This window comes from Aythya fuligula, chromosome 5 (genome assembly GCF_009819795.1).
Source record: "Aythya fuligula isolate bAytFul2 chromosome 5, bAytFul2.pri, whole genome shotgun sequence".
NCBI lineage: Eukaryota > Metazoa > Chordata > Aves > Anseriformes > Anatidae > Aythya > Aythya fuligula.
The window spans coordinates 49832532-49856864 of NC_045563.1; the positions used below are offsets into that span (position 1 = coordinate 49832532).

A 24333-nucleotide genomic window follows, 5' to 3' on the forward strand; every position below is an offset into this window, starting at 1 on the left:
ACAAACTTTCTACTCAAATGTTCCTGGAAAGGTTGGCCACTGATTCAGCTTCCTTTATTTCCTCTATACAACACCAGTTAGATAAATACATGTGATAAGAAAATATATGAAAAAGAATACATGAAACTCAGCCATGTTACAGCATGAAACACTTCCTGATGGAAGTATAATGGATTGGCAGATATGAAGGCGGATGTTTTAAAAACTTGCATTTCTCTTCATGTTCCTTTGACCTACAGTTATGTTCTATGTATACAAAAGCTGAATGATGAAATGGGTGAAATTATTGAATGAGTTTGGAACATGACATGAGAAATACATTTCATTAAATTCTGGCTAACTTGCCATGTCTGAAACTTTAGATGGTTATAGAAGCCTGTGTCCTGAACCAAGCAGATATCATTCAAGTGCTGGACATTCCCTTTCCCTTGTCAGTGCTTTGCTGTGGAAATCAATAGTTTAATTTCTTTTGTATTAAAGCCAGTATTTTGTATTAAGAGCTGTCAGATTATAATCATGTCCTCTCTCTGTGAGATCTTTAAAAAAGCAAATGGAAAGGAAAATAAAAAAATATGTATTCATGCAAAGACAACTTTTGTTTTTTAAGTGGTCATCTTTTCCAGCTGCTTCTTCTTCCCTCAAAGTCATAATCCTCTGTCTGCCACATCACAATTAGCAGTGGAGAAGTGTGGGATTCAAATCCACAGGATTACGACTTTCAGAGACTAACAGGCAGCAAGAGTGAGTGAAGTACGTGACATAAATCCTGTCTTCATGAAAACATATTTAGCAACAAAAACAAAGTTTCAAACATATACAAAAGAAGTAAAATACATTTTCTTTATTCACTAAGACACCAAGTGAAGAGAGCGGGCCGGGTCCCAATCAAATGTTAGTCACTTTCTTTAAATATTTTGAAAAATATTCTGTCTGTTCTTTTTCAAGTTTTCATAAAGTTCTATAACTTCTGACAAGATACAATGAACTTCAAGAGTCACTGCAACAGACAACCAACCAGGCACAACCTCAGGTTTATTACCCGAGCAGATCTGTGAGAGCAGAAGAAATTCTCCAGCCAAACCGCACGATGATTCTCTACTTCAGTGATATTTAGTGATAAATATTAGTGCCAAGGTAGAGTTTTTGCCAGCTGGATCAGTGCAATGGACCTAAATCCTGAGTAATGGCAGACCGAACCCATCTGCAGTTTTGATGATTTCTTTTAGGAAACACACTTCAACAACCAAACTCATGTCAAGCTGAAAAAAAATTATGCAGTGTTAAGTGTATTTCAGACAAAATTATAAATTCTATTGATGAAAAAGATTCTGGGCAAAACCTGATGAATAGAAAAAATATTTTCTTATTAGTCATAAAAATATTTGTCATAGCAGACCAAGAGTTTGGAACAAGTAAACATTCTTGTCCTTCTACAGTACTATTCTTGTTCATGAAAACAGTCTTCAAGATTTTCTGTAAATGCTGGCTTCTTATTTCAATTCCTATCCCCGTGCCGAAGGAGATGACAATTTCTCAGCTTAAAAACTGCAAACTGTGATTCCAGTGCTATCCCTCCATCTCTGTGTCAGGGTGAAGGAGAACAGAATAGGAACTGAACTGTTTGGTGCAGTGAGCTGCAGGGCAGAAGACACACATAGAAGAGGATCTACCTCTCCTTTACCCATCTCCTTGCCTTCCACTCTGACTTTATGTATCCTGCTCCTAAACTTGTAAATGAAAAGCTGAAATCTCCATGTAATATACAAGTGTAAAGTGTATAGCAGACACATGATAGAGAGTATTTAATGATAGCTATACTTGTAATCAAGTATACTTGTAATCAATTAATCCATGTTAGCCTTTTCTCTTTTTTTTCAATGAGCTACTGCAAGTTATAGTGATAAATGCAAGTATAGTGATAAATCAAGAACTTCAGCTAAATTTCCCCACCTCTGCTATGATCCGTATTCACTCTGGTGATACTGTTTAATTAACATTGCAGACATCGTAGACTATTCCATATTAGATAGAGACTGATCTGGAGTTTACAGGAAAATTTGCCCTGTATTTCTTTCTTTAGAAAACTTGTAAACATAAAATTAGTACTATTTAATATAATTACTGCAGTTGCTTTCAAACTATAAAGAAAAAATGCTCAGATAAACCTTCTGAAGAGAACTAATCTACAGCTAATCTTACCCTAATCTACAGTGAAATTCTGTTTTTAATGACTACTAGCATTTTACTCTGAAAATTTCTAAAATCCAAGCGGATTCCCCTTGGAAACATTTTACAGTGACGTTACTCTTACTGTTACTCAAATGGTTGGGAACTGCAGGAGCTAAATCAGTACTTCATATGGTGCAGACTGGGTAGCTGATTAAACATGTATAATTTCTCTGAATAATTTCACAGTTACACTGAACTCTAGATCAGCAAAATGCTGCTGATCTGTCATTAACAGAATAAAAATAAATTTTGCACTTTTCAAGACCAGCTCATATCTTTAAACAAATAAACCAGCTTTGTATATATTGGTATATTAAACAAAAATTCTCATGCTTTACTAATGAGCTTACTGGGAGAGCTTAATTACAATATAAACAGAAATGGACATTAACAATAAAGAAATAGAGAGGGAGATCAATAATCCTTCATTTAATCGGCATTAGGAATGAGCTTCATCCAATCACCCATTTTATTCCTTCATAACACCAAGGGATAAGCTAGTGAGGTTTTGTGTTCTTTGCAACTTAGACACATGACTTCAATTAGCTATCTATATAGGAGTTTTAGAGTAGAACAGACACCCAAACAGCAGAATTACTTGTGTTTACAAGTAGAAGTTGGTTTTCTATCAAAAATGAGAAATTACATTTCAAAATCATTTTAAAGTCATGCTTGAATCTCTAAATGACTGCTACACTAAATACCCTTTGGTCCACTATCTCAAGCTGATACAATGTGGGAATAATTGTCAAGCCCTCCAACCATGCATAGGGTATAGAAAGAACACTGAATTATCTTCTTAATTTTCAGTAGAAGATATAATATGAATACTTGAGAAAAGATACCTGTTTGTCACAACAATCAAAACAGTACCCTAAAAAGTCAATCCATATTAACAGGGTCTTTCTGAGGGTCTCTGTGGCACAGAAACACTAATCCTTTTAAAACTGGGATAAACTGAGAAAAATAAAGATGCTGCAAGTAATGAACCATGACTAACCATACGAGAAAAATAAATCCTGAAAACAAATTCAAAGTCCTACACTAACTGTCCACCTTTAAAGTAGACATTCCAAGTGAACGAATGGTTGCAAGTCACTTTTTCCCAGGATGAAATTCAAAAAGCAGCCAAAAGAAAACAAAGAAATTGAGAATATCAACAAAGCAACTGTACAAGTAACCTGCTGGAAATGGTAATCAATTAAGCCAAACCATGGCTTTCTAATTGCAGTTTGAAGCTTGGTATGATCTCCAGAAATGCTGGGTTAGCAATCTTCAAACTATTCCAATTGCTTGGTTGCTCATTATGCCTGTAAGCATATTATACGAGCTGTTGACGAAACGTAGAAAGCCGTGAAAATTCATCTCTACATCTAGCGTATCTAAGACAGACATCAAGACTATGAAGCTAACACTGCAATTATAGTGAACACTTCCCTGATAATTGTATATAATTTTTCACAACTGAAACATGATTAGTAAATCATCAACACCTGGTGCTGCATTACCTATCAACAACAAGGCTAGGCAAAATGACTGGTTTGCCTGAATGCATTCTTGCCTTTTCTATTGCTCTGTGTTCTTGCTTCTTGTCAGTGTAAAGCACAATTTCCCTCATTTCTCAGTGGCTCTTATTTCACCCAGAAATGTCTACTTGAGCCTTACAAGGAAAGCATCTGTTTTTATTTCCATATCATATGTTCATGTAAGAAGGTAGCCTGAAGGATGAAGAATCAAGAGTTAAAGTCTTAAGCTTGTCCCATAAGGGCTGAATGGCTTTATTTTCCTGCAAATTATCTGGAAAAAATATATTGATGAGTAATGATCCTTGAAAACAAAACTATTTTGTTAGAACTGGCACACATCAAAAACAAACTCTTAGAAAATAGATTTATTTTATAGGCTACACCTATAATTTTCATGAGTCTGATGAGGAGATAATGGTACAGAAGGTTCATATTTAATATTTTTAAGCTTTTTAATTTAACCCTTTCCGTTTAATTGCTAAGGTATGAAAGCAGCAGTCCTGATCTGGTGAACAATGAGGGTTGATAGGTGACAGGAGGTTTGCTTTGCTTAACTTATTTCATTTCTAACTATTGAGTCAAAAAGATCAGGTGCCACTATAGGAAGTTTCTTCCAATCTAAGTTGAAGCTGCAGCAGCAAATAAAAATTGAAGAACTTCCTAGCCTCTCATTATAATTATGAATATGGCCCCCAGATTATACTTGCTACAAAGCCGATTTCTCTGATTCACCTTGTGGCAATTAGTAAAATAAGCAAATGGAGTCTTTGTTTGGATAAATTGTCTGGATGCTGTATTTAGCAACAACTGAAGCTGAGTCTTCTTTGATAAACTAAAATAATGCAATGTATACATCAGTGTTTTAGCGAGGATCAGGGTGCAGTTTTGAAACAAACCTGTTTGTGCCTGGTCACAGAGCTTTGGCTTCCCTCACAGAACAGTCTCAGAGCATATGAACTGTATTTCTTTTGGGTGAAACAAAACTGAAAGATGTGCATACAGTACTCACTTGATGCACTCCAGTAATTAATCCATGCTCAGTCTCTGGGACCAGAGTAAAACTAGTCCAAAGCAGCTCACCTCCTCTCCCATAAAGCATATTACAGATATCCAATCCTCCTTAATAACACTCTACAGATTTTCTCCTTTTATGCCATACTACTTGCTAATATAGCCATAGACAATGGTGACATAAATGTCCCCCTGCTCATTGCAAATTTTATTCCTCTGAATTTACTCTAGGAACATTTGGAATATCAGTATTGGCATGAAATCTGTTATCAGAAAATGACCCCAATTAGAATCTAAGGGATGATAAGATAACTCAGCATTACGAGCCTTTCAGCCAACAGTGTTATGAGAAATGTTTTACTGTGCAGCTCACATTCAAGGTTAGCTATATTCATATCACCTTACATATCAAAACATAGAGTATACCTAAACCCTCGTGGAGATGCATTAAAACATTTTCACTGAGGACTCAAAAATTGCTATATATTTGTATGTAAAATTTTATGGCTTAGGATAAAGGCACTAAATGGTGCTCCTTTTATCTAATATATATATATATATTCCAGTTCTGAACTGCAGATGATATCGAATGGTTAGAGACGAGCAGATTTTTTGTCATTCTTTTTCTTTTAAATCCAATGTTCCCATTTATGTTCCTTTCACACAGGAAACTGATAAAACACTTTTTGTTTGACTGGCATTCTCTAAATTTAATAAAAAGCTGCAGCCTGCTTTAGCAGTCTAATCAACACAAAACAGAAAGGCAGAAATCAAAGTGCTGGTAGTATATTAAATATAGATGTCCTCTAAATTTGCCTTTGATAATCAATGCAGTCAGATAATTTTAATGCATGTGGAAAATTATTTGTCTAGAGACTTTTATAATTGCAGATGTCGTGTATAGGAAAAGGCTCATGACACATTGTTGCTGAACGTGCCATCATGGCCAGTAGGTGGAGGTCCCATCCTGACCAGGAGAGTGTACCCGGGCAGAGGCCTTGTGGTCTTGTTTCTCACATTCCTCTAGATCCTACGGGCTTTTGACAACTGGCTTTCTTTTCAAGCTTGAGATCATTGGATGAAATGAACAGCTTGCTTAAAGAAAAGACTTGTTTACCAGCTGGATCAAAGCATGCAAAAACAAAATTCAAAGCTCAACCAGGCAATAGCCTACTCAAATTCTTAGGCAAGAGACTTATATTTGTATAAATTTACCCCTTTTTAAGTGCCTTGTTAGTAAAAACACAGCTTAACGGGCATACAAATGATAACAGCACACAGCAAAAAGCTCCTCAGTCCTCACATTTTATGTAACCTCAATTGAACTCTTCAAATTAAAAACTGTCCTGACCAAGAGGCTAAGCCTATTCCAATTCCTGGTAAGAGCTGAAACAGTTAGTGACTGGCGCTATATTCAGAAGATGCAAAAAAGAAGCATAGTAATCTCTTCTTCCCTCAACACCAGGTTTACTGAACACACCAGAAATCTATTTTGATGAAAGGGTTTTATTTTAATGATCCAGACTGCAGTACAGTGGAATTGATTTAATACAGATGAATATTAAGCAGCAGCCTGACTCCTCAGCTGTTAATCACCATGTTTCCTAAATGATCATTTTTCTGAGTAGCTAAAGCGATGTGTAATATCAGAAATGGCTAATAAACCTATGATTGCTGCACTAACTCTCCATCTTTTTTTCTGTTCCCTGGAAATATGCACCTGTGTGTGCTAAGACCCTGTGGCAGAAACAAGGGATGAAAAACATCCTAGCGAATAAACATTTTTGTTTTTCCCTGGGCCATTAATAAACCATTTTTCATAATAAAACTCTGGCTGCTGAGACTACCTCTAAGGGTATTTTCAAAACTAGCTCTGGAGCCAGGACTACACTGACTTTAGAAATTGGGTTTGAGAAACAAGTCATGCCAGCATAGGCAGTTTATGACATTAGTTGGCACTCCTACACAGAGTTCCATAGGCATTCATGTTACGTATTCTGAATGAAACTGAAGCGAGCTAGCAGGTCTCAAGGACTTCTGTAAGATCTGCAATGTTAATGTGGGAACATAACATCTACTGTACTTTGGATATTGCTTATAGCAGCAATGCGGAGGCCATTGCCTACTTAGGAACCACTGTTATTGGTTTCTTGAGCACGTTAAGTCTCATAATGAACCAATAAAGCCATTTTTGTATTTGAACCTTGCAACATAATTCTTCAAAGGGAAAAAAAGTGTCCTTTTAGTGATGGCAAATGTGTATCTCTTCTCCTATCTAGATGAATTCCACTGACTGTGGGGTAAACGGCATTTGTAAGGCTAGGAAGAAGTTCCCTTGAACAAATTCAGCCAAATGAGCCAAAGAAAACACTCCCAGAAGAGCTAGGAGAAGTGTTTCAGAGACAACTATGAAAATCAATCTATAAGTGTGTTCTACATCCACATCATCAGGAGAGTACTTCAGAAAAGTTAACGGGCTGTATATGACACTATTCAAAGAAATTATCCTTGCCAAAAATACTATCCTAGTATTTCCAGTAGATTTGAGATCAACCCAATAGAGTAATACTAAAAAGACTAATTATTAAACAGATCTCTTCAAGTATATCACCAAAAACAACAGAGTTAGTCAGATCTGTTTGATACAGGGATGTTTTGGGTAGATATAACCTCTAAATATGAAGAATGGCATGCATTTAGTAGGACAGATTTCCTGTTCCTGATGAAATTTCTGCATGTGTGACAGAGCCTATGGTGAACCTTGTGCTACCTATAGTATTACCACTACTTGTGAAGACAAAGTATTTTGTTCACCAGTTGCATGTGTATCATCATTATTTTACTCAGGATCATCAACCATCATGGTCTGCTATTCTATGAACTCAGTGGCATTAAGGACTAGGAATCGGTATTCCAGTATTGATTTCTGTGTTGTGCTATTATTCAGTTCATTTATTAAGGGTAAAACATGTGGTTACTGAACTGGTAGAGGAGCTCTGCAGCTGTTCACAGATAATATGAATGCAGATCCCCACAGAGAATAACTGTTTCTTAGAAGCAGCAAATATGTCTCTGTCCAGCAGCAGCCTACACTTTTACAGCTGTACATTCAAGAGAGGCCCACCCATAATGTTTATACCTGAGAATTACATTAATCAGGGTAGAAACAATATTAGCTTGCCTTGAACCCAAGCATACTAAAATACTGTAACCAAATGTATTTTGTTAGTGCAGGCCCACTGTGTTTTGCATAAACATGTGGGCAATGTGACCTCCAAGGAAGGCAAAGACTTGTACAGCTGCATTCAGATAGCATAAGAAAACATGTAAACAGCAACACAAATAATTTGCAAGATCAAGAATAAAGAACAAGCTGAACACAGGGGACTGCAAATGAGCAGATCAGCATCTTGCTGAACATGCAAGAAGGACAACTGGCAAAACCATAAACAAGATACGATCCACTGGGAACAGATGAGATCCTCCTTCTGGTTGGGCAAGCAACCAGAACACCACACTCAAGCAAAAATAGATGGGAGAAAAAAAGTCACTCTTCAGTTTTGGCTGTCCTCACGGAAGAGCTCTGTAGCTTGCTCATCTTGACCTCAGGGACTGCGGGACATGAAAGACTTCAGCTATCAGTTCTTACTTCCTAGCATCACCTCTGTGGTAGGGTGTAGTTACAGCTAATTTAAGATTCAAATGTTAAGATTTGACTGTATAGGAACTAACCATTAGCACAAAGTGAGTTAATGAATGCCAGCCTAGCTCAGTCCTGTTTTGAAGTTTAAAATTGGCTTAATCTAGCAGTCTAAATTTTACCTTTACAGAAATGTCTAACTCCATTATTGATATGTATACTTTTATTTACATGTAGACACATTTATTCACTTTTAGCATCTGTATTTTTGTTCAGTGTTATTTCACTTGTTGAAATGGAGGAGTCCAGAGGTACCAGAGTATTATTTCTTTGGTACTTTAAATGAGGGAGAGGCAGAGGAATTATTTTCTTGCAAAACATGAAAATAATTAGCAGAAGTTAAGAGGCTGTAGTTTTCAGACAGTCAATTCTCTACCTTTGCAATAGCAGGGATAGCAGGTTTTTTTTTTTTTAATAAATTTAAAACCACTATTATCCAACAGCAGCATGTACATTTCTCTTCAGTATAGCTGAAAACATTCTCAGTAGCAGACACATGGTGAGACTCACCCGGAGTACAAGGGTTTCTGGTAGAGCTATTACTGGTACAGGCTAGCCCAGGCCACTCCTTGGGAAATATAAACCTCAGTTGCCCCCACAGTCATACACAATTCTTGTTTCAACTCTAATATCTTGATGATTAATACTTAGTATCACATTCTGTGCAGCATCTACTGATTCCATTTGTTTTTGTTGCTGTTTATTTTTTAATGTAACTGCCACATATGAACAGTTCTTTCATAAAAAAAAAAGTGGCTTATGATGTCATTTCTAGAATTGCTGCTAATGATACATAGTAACAGCAGTTGTTTCTGCTCTCCATTTAGAGGAAATGAATTATTTTAGCAAATGGAAATACTTTGTTTAATCTAAATTATATCTTAGTTCCTCGCAATCAGATCTTATACATGATGCTCAGACCATTAGCTACGAAACTGAATTTACTTTCTAAAAGTTATATATTCTTACTGCCAAGCTTAAATGATGCAGCTGGGATCTCACACTTTGCAGCATAACTGAAGACCTTTATTTTTTTTTCTTTGATACAGTCTCTAAGTATATCTAGACTTTTTTCCTTTTTTTAAAAAAAAAAAAAAAAAAAGAAAAAGCTTGCAATGCTGGGATAATGTTTGTCTTTTACAGTTGACCCAGGCCTATAATAAAGTTCTTATGGAAACTGGTGGTTTTTTTTTCTGTTGTTTGCTTGTTTAGACTTTCAATAGTACTAATTAATAAGAATGTCAGGATTAGGAAACAATACTGAGATTCCCTCCATAAAGCGAAACAATGAAAACTGCACTAAGTTTTTGACTGAAATATTGCTGTAGATAAACTCAGTTGTAGTGTAACTAATGACTCATGAACTGGGGACTTCCATTTAAATTACACGTGCTGGACAGATACAAATAAGGGCTATTTTGCTAAAACCGATAGCTGTCAAATGAGTCTGACCTTAAAACTCTTGTGAGCTGTTTATTTCAGAAATCATTGTCTCTCTACCTAAAATTCCTGAATTTCAACTGAATTTCATTTTTTTTTTTTCATTTGAACACTACCACCAAATAATGTATTTTTGCAGAGTTACCAAAGATATGCCTAATGACTGCACTTCTATAGTGACATTTAAAACTATATCTTTTTTCATGTACTTCTGAAAATAACTGCTCTGGAAAAGATTCCATACCCATCTTATTAGATGCTTGCAGTTTTGAATCCATAACATAATTGCTCTCAGAATGTTCCATATGTTTTTAATCTTATGTATACATCAAAGGAACAGCATGAACTCAGTGAACCTATACATATATACATAGATGGCAATTTAGGATTAAGTTTCAGTTCAAGTTAGAGTTGGACCTGTCTTAAAACACAGAGTAACAAATGTGACTTAGTTATGCTAATGAAATCTTTAATTATATTATCAGTACAGTATATACTGAAGAGTGTTGAGAGAAAACAAGAATCTCACATTTGCAGAACACTATATATTGCAGGATGGAAAGGAAACGTGGGAATCTTATTTGGGATGACATAACCCAACTACATATAGAATTGTGCAAGAGCTTAAAGTTGCTTACAGTTGGTTACAGGGTAGACAGTTGTCATAGTCATCAGCAACAAGAACAAAAAACACATGAGCTGTGCTTGTGCCACATAGAAATTCATGTGTGAAAAATTAATTACTTTAGCATCCAGTCTCTGTATGTTTACCTGTGAAGCATTATTTTACTATTATTAAAGTAAAATACGTTTTTAGTATCTGCATTTTGTCTTGTGTTCTGTTGCTTGTGTTCGGGAAGGCAGCCTATTGCTTCTTCATATCTGATACCTCCTGCCCAGGAGGCTTGGCTGTACTTCAGGTACAGCAGAAGAACTCAAGAGAAGTTAACACAAAGAGATTGAATAGTTAACTATTTTCTGACAAGAAAAAAAACAACAAATGAAACAGGCCGTATTTAAATCAATTGGTACACATAACATTTATCTGTGTACGTAAAAGAAGTGACCAGAGTAGGAGGTGCCCTACCACTGAACATCTGACTGACAGCACAAAACAGCAGATGCCAACTGAAGCACTCAGTATGTCAGCATGAAAGCAAAGACTGTAAACAGTTGCTTTTGTGCAGTTACATGAATCTGTATGGATGAACTGGAAATGAAAATAGAACTATCAAAAACTGTTGGGTACCAAATAACAGTAGATAGAATCAGACACTATGGACCGCCTAATAAATCACAGCAATCCCTCTAGTAGGCATGTTTAAGTTCTTTAAGTTCTACATTTTATGACTGACAAGAACAAACTTTGAAGGTATGACTGAAAGAGCTTGTACACTATGTCTTTTTGGTTTCAGTTGCTCTTTGTTCATGTTGCCATCATCCAAAGATTAAGAACATCAGCAAAACGAAAGTCTATTCCAAGTACTGACTAAAGTACAAATTATCATTGATATAATGAAAATCTGTAACACATTCAGGATTGTCTTTTGTTATCTATCAGTTTTGACTGTAGAAGCACTTATGCGTAGTTTGTTCAGTTTTGCTTTCTTGAGGGAATTTTGAGGTCAAAACTAACTATATTTTTGGTCTAAATATCATCATAGATACCACAGAAACAACAACAAACAACAGAAAATGCTTGTGAAGGAAGACTTGTGTCATTAATACTCTCAAAATAAAACTAGTACTGGCAGAACATACATAAAGTGTGTGTATATATAATGTTTTTCAGTATAAGCCAGTAATTTGATATAAAAAAAAAAAAACCCTTTCTATTCTTTTTAAGCGAGTAATTCTTCAGAGTTCCCTTTGTGAGATTCTTTCAGATTTACCACTAGGAAATTGGAGGCTGGAGGGTTGAAAAGGGTGTTCAGAGGTCATTAGTCACCCTCATGGTCCAAGGCAAAAAAAAAAAAAAAAAAAAAAGGTAGAAGATAACAAAAACATTTCTGGAAGATATCAGCCTAATCTATAGCTAGAAGTCTCCAAATAGGAGATATCCCTAGCCCTTGTAGGCAGTAAACTCTGTTGCTCCTTTACTTTTATAATTAAAAAGATCTTGCTTACCACAACACTGCTGCAGTTTAAAGATATCCCTTCTTATCCTAATCTTAGTGAGTCTTCTCTTTCTTTAAACTCAAGAAATCTATTTTTTATTAGGTCAAGAATGGAAGGTGGCCTGAAAATGGACTTATTTTGTGCTCAAAAGGGACACAGTACTTCTGATGAAGCAAGATATTTACTTCACATGACTTATAAAATAGTTATAAGTGCAGAAATGATACATGCAACTATATACTATGCTTGCCATTCATTGATCCACTTCAAGCATAGAGTTTTTCTATATTGATTTAAAAGATTTTTTCAACCATGTTTCCAGTTTATCAAGACTGCTTTCTATCCTAATCCTGTCCTGCTGGTTTTTTTTTTTTTTTCAATTTTGATTGTTTAGCATCATTTGCAAGTTTAATACTCCTATTCTTGATTCTGGAAGTTCTTGGAGTTTTATTTTATATTAGGCTCCTCTGCTCTGATTTTAGCTACTGCATTTGTAAAACTTACAGATCCCAAGCCACAAACTCCATTTCCTTCTCTTTTTCCTATTATCTTAGGAGAGACACAATGCTCTTCATACAGAAGAGGCAAAAAGTCACTCTCAAACATAGGGGCAGCCTTGCAGAAATCCACCATTTACATCCTCCTGGTCTGACAGTGCTCCATTGGTAGTTGCGGGTAACGTAACTCAAAACTCTCATACCAGCGTTACCTAGTTCATAACTGCTTAGGTTGCTCACCTAAGATCATTATAGGAGGCCATACTAAAGTCCTGCTGAAGTCAGGATTATTGCTATGCTTACCTATAGGAATTGCAAGCTTGTCAGGAAAAAGCTGATTTTGATGCAGTATATTTCAGTCAAACATCTGAGGATAATTATTTGTTTTCCTGAGGGCATTTAAAAATGGATTAGTTTTGTTTCATTCTGAAAAATGAAGCTATGTGAATTAACCTGTAATTCCTCAGATCTTTTGTAAGACAGGTATATTTCTTTTCATACCAGTCATTTGAAGTGGTTTTCACATAGTATTTTTTATTTCAGAAATAAAACTGCTAAGAATCCTAGGAGTAGAGGTCAGAGTAAAAAAAGGAATACTAAAGGTTAAATTTCACTTGGTGATTTTAGAGCATCTGACTTAACATTGTCTAACTGGCTATTCATGATGCATGTAAGAAAAGATAAGTTTCCTACTTGATTTCTTAAAAACAATTAGCTTATTTCCTCCTAAATTAGTTTTAAGGTTGGTGAAATATTGTCATAAGAGGAAAATGAGAAGTCAAGATCATACTGTCAGAAAAAACATTTCTGAAGAAAAGATTATTACTATTATAGGTTAATCAGGCTAAAGCCTGCTTACCTCTTTGATCAAGCTAAGACAATATTCTTCAAAATACTTTAGTAATAAACTAGTCTACCTCTAATGTAATTTAGCACATCTGAAGACTGGCAGTTTACTTCCTTTCTTAGACATAATGAAAAAACAATCCCTGAACTCTAAGCACAAGCTAATGAAGACCAACAAACCCTACCTGTAACATTGATTTGACTTTAAACAATGAAAAGTCTTTTTTCTAAATCAGCCTATTTAAACCTGTTAATCTAACTCAACTGCATCTGATTTCCACCAATATAGTGCCACTCTAATAATAAAAGAGAATCAGAAATACCAAAAATATATACAAAGAGCAAAGGACATTTTTCACCTGCTTCATCCCCCCTCAGTACATTATACAGTAACAGTGAAATCCAGAGTTTGTGTATTTCATTTTGGAGAAATATATCCTTTTCAGACTTTCTATTAGTATCTCCATAGCCATGTTATTCATATCAGTGACTTTTCTTAAAGTCAAGGTAGCTGAAGTTGAAAGAAGTCTGTGCAGAGGACACTGGGCATGCATGACAGACCATTTAATATGAATTAAGATTTAGGACAAGACTGCTTGCAGCAATCTGATTACCTTTAGTCAGAAAGATGATTAAGGGTGATAAATTAAAACCTTAAAATTTTCTCTTTAGTGGCTGCTCCTCCACAGTAGCAATTTGGACTTCAGTAGCACCAACTACCTTAAAGATGTCCACTAACACCACATGTTTTCCTCTGTCCGCAAAAAAACACATACTGTTCTTTAACTTTTATCATTATGTTGTGCAGGAGATGAATGACTGTGTAGCTTGGAGTAAAAAAGTAATTATAATAATACCAACTAACTTAATCTATCATAGGCATGATATGGGTTTTGTTTTTGCACTGTATTTGAACTTTTGAATAGTTTATTTTACATTCTGCAAGTTAACACTATGTTCTCTTAGCACCAAAGTGAATTGACACAAAGCATCTTAAAATGCATAAGCAAACATTTTAAAGTGGAATTTATTTTAGTAACAGCATTCTCCCCTAAGGAAGTAAGTGATTGCTTCTGTAAGGATGTTTATTAACAGATAAAATAACTTTGATAAGAACCAAATGCTACTGTTGTTTCTAGCTGCATTATCCTAATGAATGAGTACTATTTACCAACAGTTTGAAACAACAAAACAAGATGCAGATTCCCTTATTTTTCCACTTGAACATGCAAATAAGACAAGATGAAATTACACATTTGTTTAGTAAGTGGTTACCAACATAAATATTCTCAGTGATATGTTCCACATCCTAATTACCTAATGAGCAATGACATTCTCAAGTCCCAAATTCATACATTATCTAAGGAGAAATATATGGCACCCCCTTCATGGCTTTTTTTTCCCCCTTTCTCTCAGGTTTTAGGCAAAAAGCTAGATGTATTATATTGCAAACGGATAGGAAACAAAGAAGATCAGCCTACCAGCTGCCCCTCTGTGTTTGCCACTGTGAGGATGGCAACTGCTAGTGATATTAGTTTTTTCTAGTTTCTGAAAGGAAGAGGTGATGTACTGCTCAGAAACATATTGAATTCATGTGTTATTGCTGATAATAGAACATGAAATGAACCTGAAGAAAAAATATCACTGATTGAGGATACTGATAAAAATAGATGTATTAAGATTTAAAATCTTTTAGAACCTCTGCCATCTTCAAGTTTCAAACAGCAATCCAATAATCAATTGCAGGTTATCTTTCATAAAAAAAAAAATAGTTAGCAAATGCTAAGCTTTGATTTTGTTTGTCAGAAACAGCTTTTCATAAAACCATAGAGGACTTAAGTTAGAGGAAGTACCAACAGATAACTACTTACTGTACAGAAGTGAAGAACTGGAGCGAGTAAGCACTTGAATCATACAAAGTCCATGACATGCTCATGATGCTCTCCATTGCCTTAAAAAAAAAAAGAGTTCTGTCATATTAAGATTCATTAAAAAAGAAAGTGCTTTAGAGTTGTAGATATATATTTTTTCTATTTAAAGCTATGTTGCATTTTACCTTGGAGTTCTTCAATCCTTCTTTAAAAAAGTTCTTCACTGCTGTGTGGACTTAGTTCCTAGAAGCAAAATAATTTAAATTAATTTAGATATTTTTGCATTGTCATGGGATACATAAAAACTTAATACCTTTTTCTGTAAGAATTTTAAATTGAAAAAGTAGTCATAAAGCGGATAAAGAGATAGTTATAGAGAACATCTGTAAAGTGATTTACTGATAGATTCAAAGAATATGCAATTCTGTTTGAGAAAGCAAGGTATTCAAGAAAGCAATAGAAATTGCTATGCTGAGAAAAGTCAAAATGCATTCTTCCTTCTCAATTCACGGAAGGATATCTATTAACAAGTTAAAAGACAACAGTATATAGATACTAATTGTGGTGGGGAGCATGTAGCAGCCCTAATCACCAACAAGGAATTAACTATTCCATAAAGATACAAAGCAATCTATGTAAATGAACCATTTGGACATCACTAGTCATAAAACTGTATACTTCTCCAGAGAAATCTACATTTCATTCTTTCAGGAACAGCTTCCTTGCTCCCCTGCCACATACCTACTTTTATGGTGTTCTTGTTAGGCTGGACACAAGACTTCTAATACCTTTCATAAAGCTGTTGGCTAGCTAGGAAATCCTTCTATACATTAGTTTTATGAGAAGGGAAATTAAAAGGTCAATGCCTCCTACAATATTTTGGAAATTCTTTTTACTTTTGTCTTTAAGATTAAAGAATTCTAAGCATCCATAATACTGTAAAGTTGTCAATTCCTTACCTGCAACATTCACAATCATAACTAAGTCAAAAAGGAATTAACTGATTACTTTCATTAACTCTTGTTGGTGAACACAAAAATGCAACTCTTTACTATTGGACAGAGTAAAAACTTATGCAGTTGTTAACTGTGTTAGCAAAAAGTGATAGAAAGAGGAAAGAAATATACACTTCAGGATATTACTTCCTTTTTCACTATCCCCAAAACACAATGGAAGGAAAAACTATAAGAAGATGACTTAAAGGAATTAGTAGGTAGACTATAAAACATTATACACAGCTTCCTTTTTTCCTCATATATACTTCTGGCTTCCAAGCAACCATGTGTAAACTTCCAGAATGGTTTAAATCTTTGGTAGAGAAAAAATTGAACTCAGTAGCACAGTAATTACTTGCCTGTGGTAGAAGAAATTAACATTTACAGTCTTGCATAAAAGCTGTAGAATTGATAGCAAAGCTTCATGGAGGTAATTAAACTTTAAGAACCTCAATTGCTGAGTAGCTACTTTATCAAATAGCAAACAATAACTGAAAGTGGCTAAGTTTTTTTTTTTTTTTTTTTTTTTTTTAAATGACTAGTGATAAACAATATCTCAATTTGCCCATTGCTAACATAGGAAACTTCAGAATTGAAGATTCATTCTTTTGAAGGTAAGAGTAACTTTATAAGTGCATACTGGTTACTTTGAAACACCAAACAAGTATGTAACAGTGACTAAGTTCAGGGCAAATTTAACACCAGTCATAAAACACTCATCACTTATTGTATTGATATATTTACTTAGTGCCTGAAAACAGTTTTATCCAAAAAACCTTGGGATATGTACATCAGATCCTGCGAGACTGATCTTCAGTAGTTTTAAGGACAGGAAACCTAACAGATGGGATCAGACCAAAGCCCCTAGTGTCCACAGAGACAATTAGGTTCCAGTAATGGCAAACAGAATTATTAAGGTAAATGGAGGAAAGAATTTACAAATTCAGGACATGTTGAAAGTCATCTTTTTCCTTCTATAGACTTCCAAGTTCCATCAACCAGTTTTATTTTTTGCTCATTGCACCCTCCCCCCAAAGATTATATGACTCTTCAGCCTCAAAGAGATTATGACAAACATTCTGACATTGAGTTCACTGAATATGGCAGCAGAAGAGAAGACCTAGACTGGGAACAATAGTTACCTGACTAGCATAGGGTAGAGGAACCTCACATGAGCCTACATACCAAGAGGCTCATATAGAGCCTACAAACCAAAAGCGCCAAAAAAGGTTTACTTCCAAGATGTAACACAGTTTACTTGGTACATGTAGGAGACTACCATCACAAAAGAAGTGTTCCTGTTCCTTTCTGAGACTTTTTACATAGATTTCCTGCATTCCAAATTGATTTCTGTCAAGAGGCAATTTTTAAGAAGTTTGAACATCAGGGACATTTCAAGAGCTAGAGTATACGGTGAAAAGCAATACTTTCACGCCACAGTGCTACAACAAAACCTATTTGGAATAAGGAAAAATTTAGTAAATACAAGGTGAACAAGACCTTCGTTTCAACCAATAACTGTTAGCACTGAAGTAATGACAAGTATCTAAAAGAAATAGATGTGAAAGAGAAAAGTAAAGTTAGAAACGTCAAATTTACAAGTTTATCTGCCACAAATGTTTTGTTTTTATAAACAACTTGGGAAAACAAGCCACTGGAAAGCCTATAATAAGAAAAAAAACACATCCCAAGAGTTTTTTCCTCTTTGTTCAAGAGAGAGAGAGCAGAAGCAAAGCCTGTTGAAAGCATGACTTGAAGGAAACACTAGAGGAATAGAGAGCTATTACAATTACCCAGGCAAGTTATGCACAAAGAGCAAACAATACAGCAATAGAAAGAGAAGTACTTCAGTTACAGGGGAAACAAAATTAAAAATTCAACAACAGGAGACTAACAACACAGAGAAGGCATCAGTCGAAACAGAGTAAGTTCTAGAATGGTGGCAGAAACAGTGAAGAATTTAACTCATTTAGGGAAGCAATACACACCATATTTCTAGCATTCTGGTGGCTTCACCCCCATGAGCAGCTGAATGCCACCACAACTGCTTCCTCTACCCCTTCTTAAAGGAAGAGGGGAAAAAAAGATGATAGAAGAGTGCTCAAAGGTTGAGATATGGACAGGGAGACTACGCACCAATTACAGACACAGGCCAAACAGACAACATAACGAGATTTATATAGCTTATTGCCTATCAGATACGAACAGTAAGAAACAAAAAGCAAACTAAAAATACCTCTTATCTAGACACTATCTTCCATGTCCTCCCCCTGAGCAGGGCAGGGGGACGGGGGCTGCAGCCAGACCCCAACTCTGTCTCTGGCACTTCTTCATGGTCACTCTCTATCCGCACTCCACGTGGGCTCCTCTCCACAGGCCGCAGCTTCAGCCTGGGGCCTGCTCCTGCGGGGGCTCTCCATGGGCTGCAGCCTCCTCCAGGCCACATCCACCTGCTCCACTGGGGGATCCTCCACAGGCTGCAGCGTGGAGAGCTGCTCCATGTGGGACCCATTGGCTACAGGAGGACAGCCTGCTCCACCAGGAGCCTCTCTAGGGCCTCCCATGGGCTGCAGCAGAACTTCTGCTCTGGCACCAGCAGCACCTCCTTCTCCACTGACCCTGGTTTCTGCAGGGCTGGTTCTCTTTTTACTTTTTCTCACCCCTCTCTCCAAGCTGCTGTTCCACAGAAGTTCCCCCACACTCCCTTTCTCCAGTGTGCTCTCTCAGAAGTACACCACACGGCACTCACTCAGCTCTGGCCAGCAGCAGGTCTCTCTTGGAGCTGGTTCTATTCTAACATAGGGCAACTGCTGGCCTCTGCTCACAGAAACCACCCCTGTAGCCTTCCGCTACCAAACCATTGCCACATAAATCCAACACAAGCATACCCAGTGAAAGAACAGCTGTAGACAACACACTGTTTTTTCTCCTACTAAAAAGAAAGTGGAGCACAACCTAACTTATAAAGCAGCTGCAGGAACATGTAATCACAATCAGAGTCTCATTTCATTCATCTGTGGTCATTAACAGTGTTACTTCCATCTCATTAGCTCATCTGCTGCATCCAATTTTGTTGTGCAGAGGACTGCAAAGACCAAAGAGAAGTGTCTCTGGGCTAGAGGCTCCTTTTAACCGTTTGAATAATGTATCATGTTCTACTTGGTTTCTTTAGAGTGGTTTATAATGCAGATGCTTGCAAGAGGAAGATGTAGTGCAATATGACTAGAGTAATTGCACCAAGACAAAATGGTTAATACACATTTTCTAGTTTATAAAGGAGTTTAAATTGTCATATGGTCCTGTGTTGAAACAGCTTCAAAATAGTCTGCTAGCACACAAGGATACCTGTGTGTATGGTTCTTCTAAAACTTTGGTTAAATTCTATTATGATTTAAGGAAAAGGGGAAGGGAGCACACCATGATGGCAGAGACATAAGGCTTCAACTTGGTTCAAACATGGGCCACATTCTGTGAAGATTTTCAGGGCTATTTGGCTTATTAAATCCACCTAAATACTTAAATAATTGCTGTGTGGATTATAAACTAATGTTCCGAAACTGATCCTGTCGTGTTGCACGTTAACCCATTTCTTCGACTTCATTGAGCAAACTCCGTGTCTAAATGGCTGATGACTTTTACAGAATATAAAGGTCTATTATGCATACAAAATGCATTAATACTAAAAATTAGTTCAATTGTTTTTCTGAAATTTGAATCTAACTATATTTGCATAAATATAACTATTTATCCAAACTTACAGGATTTCACGTCTAAAGTGAGGTAAAATAACTACTAAACAAAATTTATTCTAAACTTTAAAAACAGCCTAAAGACCTCCTCGAAGTTTTGCAGTGGACTATCTTCAGGATTGTCATTCATGAAATAATGAAGTATTAAATTCTTTTTTTTTGTTGTTTTTCGATTACTTTTTTTTTTTTTTTCTTCTCTGTGTTTGTCTTCTATTTTGTGTCATGGGGTTTGTCTCATTTCTGTCCCAACTTTTGTCACAATTCTGTCATCTAGTTATAAACTACAGGCAGTAACATGTACTTGTAAGTGTGTGATGCACATCCATAGGTCTATTTAAAAAACTCAGAAATTAAGTTCATAAAACAAACAGTAGGACTTAAAAACAAACATCAAGTCACCAAACATGTAGTCAACAAGAGATGCTTGGCTAAAATTTTCCTCCATTTTTTTTCATTTTGTTTTGAATCTGCTAAGTGGGCTTCTCAGATGCATTTATGAGGCGAGGTTTGAATATTCAAGCCTGAAAATTGTAATCCTCTCATTAAAATTGATAGAAACCGATACTGAAAAAGTATGAGTCTACCATAGCATTAAAATATTCAAGATATTTTAAAAAATGAACTTAATTCAGAAAAGTCTAAAGATTGACAATCTGTGGGGATTTGTCTGTGATGCTCTTATGCAAAAGATTGAAGATTGATAATCTGCAGGGATTAGTCTGTGATGCGTTTATGCTTGTTCCCCAAACCTTCCTTGGGGTAAAATTATCTGAAAAATTCAGACTTTACACTGAAAGGATCAAGAAATTCTAAAGTGATGAGGACTGGATTGTCTGATTACTGTAACCTGGAATAACAGTAAATATTTCTGTTAGACTGATTAATTCTTTACTGGCTATATGTTTAGGATAATAAAGAATGGGACTATACAATATGCCATCATGAATTACTATAGCATGTTTGGAAGTTTTACATAGTGACCAGTTAGGAAAAACAAACAAACCAAAACAAAATACACATGAAATGTACATGAAATCCATGTACAGTTCATAAAGAAATTTTTTCCTGGACCACCAAGGCTTGCTCATCAAGCATATCTGCTATGGGAGGAAGGGATGGAGAATGAAAATAAAAATAAATTTAAAAAAAGAGGCTGAAAAGGTAGGCTTTAGCATATCTTCCTTTATTTTATTTTATTGTTGTTGTTGTTGTTCTGCCTGTAAATCAGAATTTCTAATCAACTAAATGTGCAGCACTGTATCCAAAATTCTTAGAATAACAACTAAGAACTTTGCCAGTGAAAGACAAACAAGGTAATAGCTGTGAGATATAGCTAAGATTTGGTATTGTTTTAGAGACGAGAATCCATAACTTCAAATCAGGAAGTATTTAATATCAAGCCTGATATGAAATGAGAAATTATTCTATCTAGCTGTTTTTGTGCATTGCTTGAGCACCAACAGTAAGCTTACACACAAAGTCTACTGCCCTTAAAAAGACACTCATCATATCATGATCTGTGTTTGTGGTTTTCATCACTAAAGTTGAAAACTGAAAAATTATTCTTGAGAGGAAAGGTTACATGAATTTGGTTGACTGCATAGAGAAGTACAGAATGAAATGGAAAAGAAAAAAAAAAGTAAATCTAAATATGTCAGGGCATATTTTATTGTCAGTCAAGAGGAAGGAGCCTTGACTTCTGTTTGAGAGCTGCACTGTAAAGAGTGCTGTCTGACCTGCTGTTACAAAACATGTCACTGTAGAGCTAGGACTAAATGTTTAAACTCATCTTTCCCACTCCTGGAAAGCATCGTCCTATCATCTTTTTATTAGAGGTGTAATTTTTCACGGGCTCCAGCTGATGTCCTACACTTTCAGCTCAATCTAGCAGAAAATATGCTTTGAGAAAATGTGGTCTTAAATCTCCATTTCCTGTTGGAGTTAGTCTTAGGCAATAATAAGTGTTGGGTGCTTCTGGTTTCTGTCTGGGTTTAAGACCTTTTCATTGGAATTATCTTTATTTAATAATACTTGGCATGGAGTAGGCTAGCATCATAAAAGTACTCCTTTCTCAGACTGACAATCAAATTAATTTCAATCCCAATTCTCCACTTTTCTGTTCTCTGTTCTCTTCTCCCTGCACTATCATTTGTTCAACTGTCTTCTGGCACAGACAGCTGGTGTAAAGAAGAAGAATTAATTTTCCAAATTTGGCACTGATGTGAAGAGGTTGGAAGTATAGACATCGTTTTTGAAGTCATTAGTGAAATTCCAGCTCATTGCCAACCCTAATAAAGGATTATAATTTACAGACATGGAGAATGAACTTGAAAAGACATAAATGACACCAAATACTTCATAACTGAATGGACAAATCATGATAACCAAGTGACAATAGAAAAAAACCTTAGGTACATTATAAGAAATCAAAACTACGTGACAAATGTCATATCAAATCAATTCTAAAGCTTCCAAAAATCTTGGAAACCAATTATTCTAACTCTTTTTTTCAAATGATGGACTTGTGGGTTTATATGTCTGTACTGCTATATTTATGTCAGTAATCTAAATAAATTTTTTTTTTCCCCTTACTTAAGAAGCATGAGGATTTTGCTAGCCCTTGGACTCAAAGGAGGGTAAGATATATTATGGGACATATGTTATGGGACAGGAAAACCACCTTTCGGATCCTGGGGACAGGCAGTCAGCTTCATGGGAAGAATTTCACCAGGACCATTACTTTCACTGAGCTTCCATGCAAACTCACCAAGAAGTCAAAATATACTATGTATTAATCATATAACTCCACTAAAGCTTCAGATGAGTACTTTCTTACTTTTTCTGACATTTCACTGCTTGGGAGAAGCTCTTTTAAAAACAACAACAACAAAAAACAAACATATTGCACTGTGGTTTTATTTTGGTGCTCAGAAAAAATAATAATTGTGAGAGCTGTGAGTGATGCTTATCGTGCAAGATATAGTATTGTATCTTTGTTATCTTACTCTTTTTTCTCCATTTATATTTTGTGTTCACTTTTTTTTTTTTTTTCTTTCTTATTTTGCGGATCACCATGAAGGAGGTGGGACCAAGAGCTTGCCTCCTCCCCATGCTGCTCACCTCCATCAAACCCCAGCTGCGCTGACCCCACTCCCAACCTGCTGACTTGACTCCTTGGCTGGACCAGGGACCTGCCTCACTGCAGCTGTCTTGAATGCTCGGCTGAGGCTGACCTTGAGCACTGCCCCAGTCAGGGTCCTGACCCTGACCAGCCTCCCAGCTCCTCTTGGAGGACCCCTAGTCTCCAGCTCACCTGCCATGGCCAAGCAGCCTGACTGTGCTGTTCACATGTGCTGATACAGGGCTTGCTTTCCCTGCTCAGATAGAAGGGCCTGCAACAAAAGTGCAGGGTTAGTACTCTTGCTTTGATTTTTCCACCAGTCACTATCTAAACTGAAAATCATCTGATTCCTTGGCTTAGATAATAAATGCCTCCCCATGTAGTTCCCTCTTTTCCCTGACCTAAGTCATCCTTTTTTACAATCACTTTCCAAGAAGCAACACTCTGTTTTTTATCTTCACCTAAATTGTCTTAGTTACTACTTTCAAGAAACACAGAGAACTTTCCCAATAAAAAGAAAAAAAAAATAAAACAGACAAAAAAAAAAAAAAGAGAGAGAGAGAAAATATCCAAATAAAGTGAACAAAAAGAAATGATTGATAAAGGCATTCTTCCAAATGCCATCAGTAACGGGACTAGTGACAATATATGCCTGGAATACCTTATCATAAAAGGATGCAAATCAAAATCCGTTTCCCTTTACTTTTTTTGTTGACAGCAGATGTTAGGAACATTAAAAACAGACAGTGAATGTGTGGAGAGATGTATTAAATGAGTCTCTGGGATGACTGGCACTTCGGAGTTGCAGAGAATTCACTGATGAAGAGATGATGAAGTTTACTGACTTTGAGGCTATCGCAGAGTTATCTTTGTGGAGTTCATAAAATGGAAATGCTGACTCAGAGTTTGATTAATAGTTTTATCTAGGAGCTAAATTATTCAACAATTAAAAACACACTTTAAGAAGGAGAGATTCGTTTTTTTTAGTCTCTTAAAAAGCTTAGAATGCTGATTAGATAGGCTATAAAATTCAAATCAGCATTCATGTGATTTGTTTGCTTGTTTGTTTTGATAAAATGGTATTTTATCTGAAATCAAACAAACTAAAAGCCAATAATGAAGATGGATCCCGGTGGTCTGTTTCACCTTTGGGAATTTCTTAGCATAGCTTTGCCAAGACTTGTTTTGTTGTTTTTAAGACCGTTTATGTAATGTTCACATAAATGTGAA

The 24333-nt window shown here is 35.9% G+C and overlaps 1 protein-coding gene across 2 annotated transcripts in view; it reads right to left on the reverse strand.

The window, feature by feature from the left end:
• Window positions 1-15485, reverse strand: part of TRAF6 (TNF receptor associated factor 6) — a 354850-nt gene extending 339365 nt beyond the window's left edge. For both annotated transcript variants that reach the window (XR_004253308.1, XM_032188211.1), the window contains exons 1-2: window positions 15424-15485; window positions 15239-15318 (exon numbers count right to left, since the gene is read on the reverse strand). The gene's annotated coding sequence lies outside the window, so the exon portion shown is untranslated. The remainder of the gene's footprint in view (window positions 1-15238; window positions 15319-15423) is intronic.
• Window positions 15486-24333: the final 8848 nt, after the last annotated feature.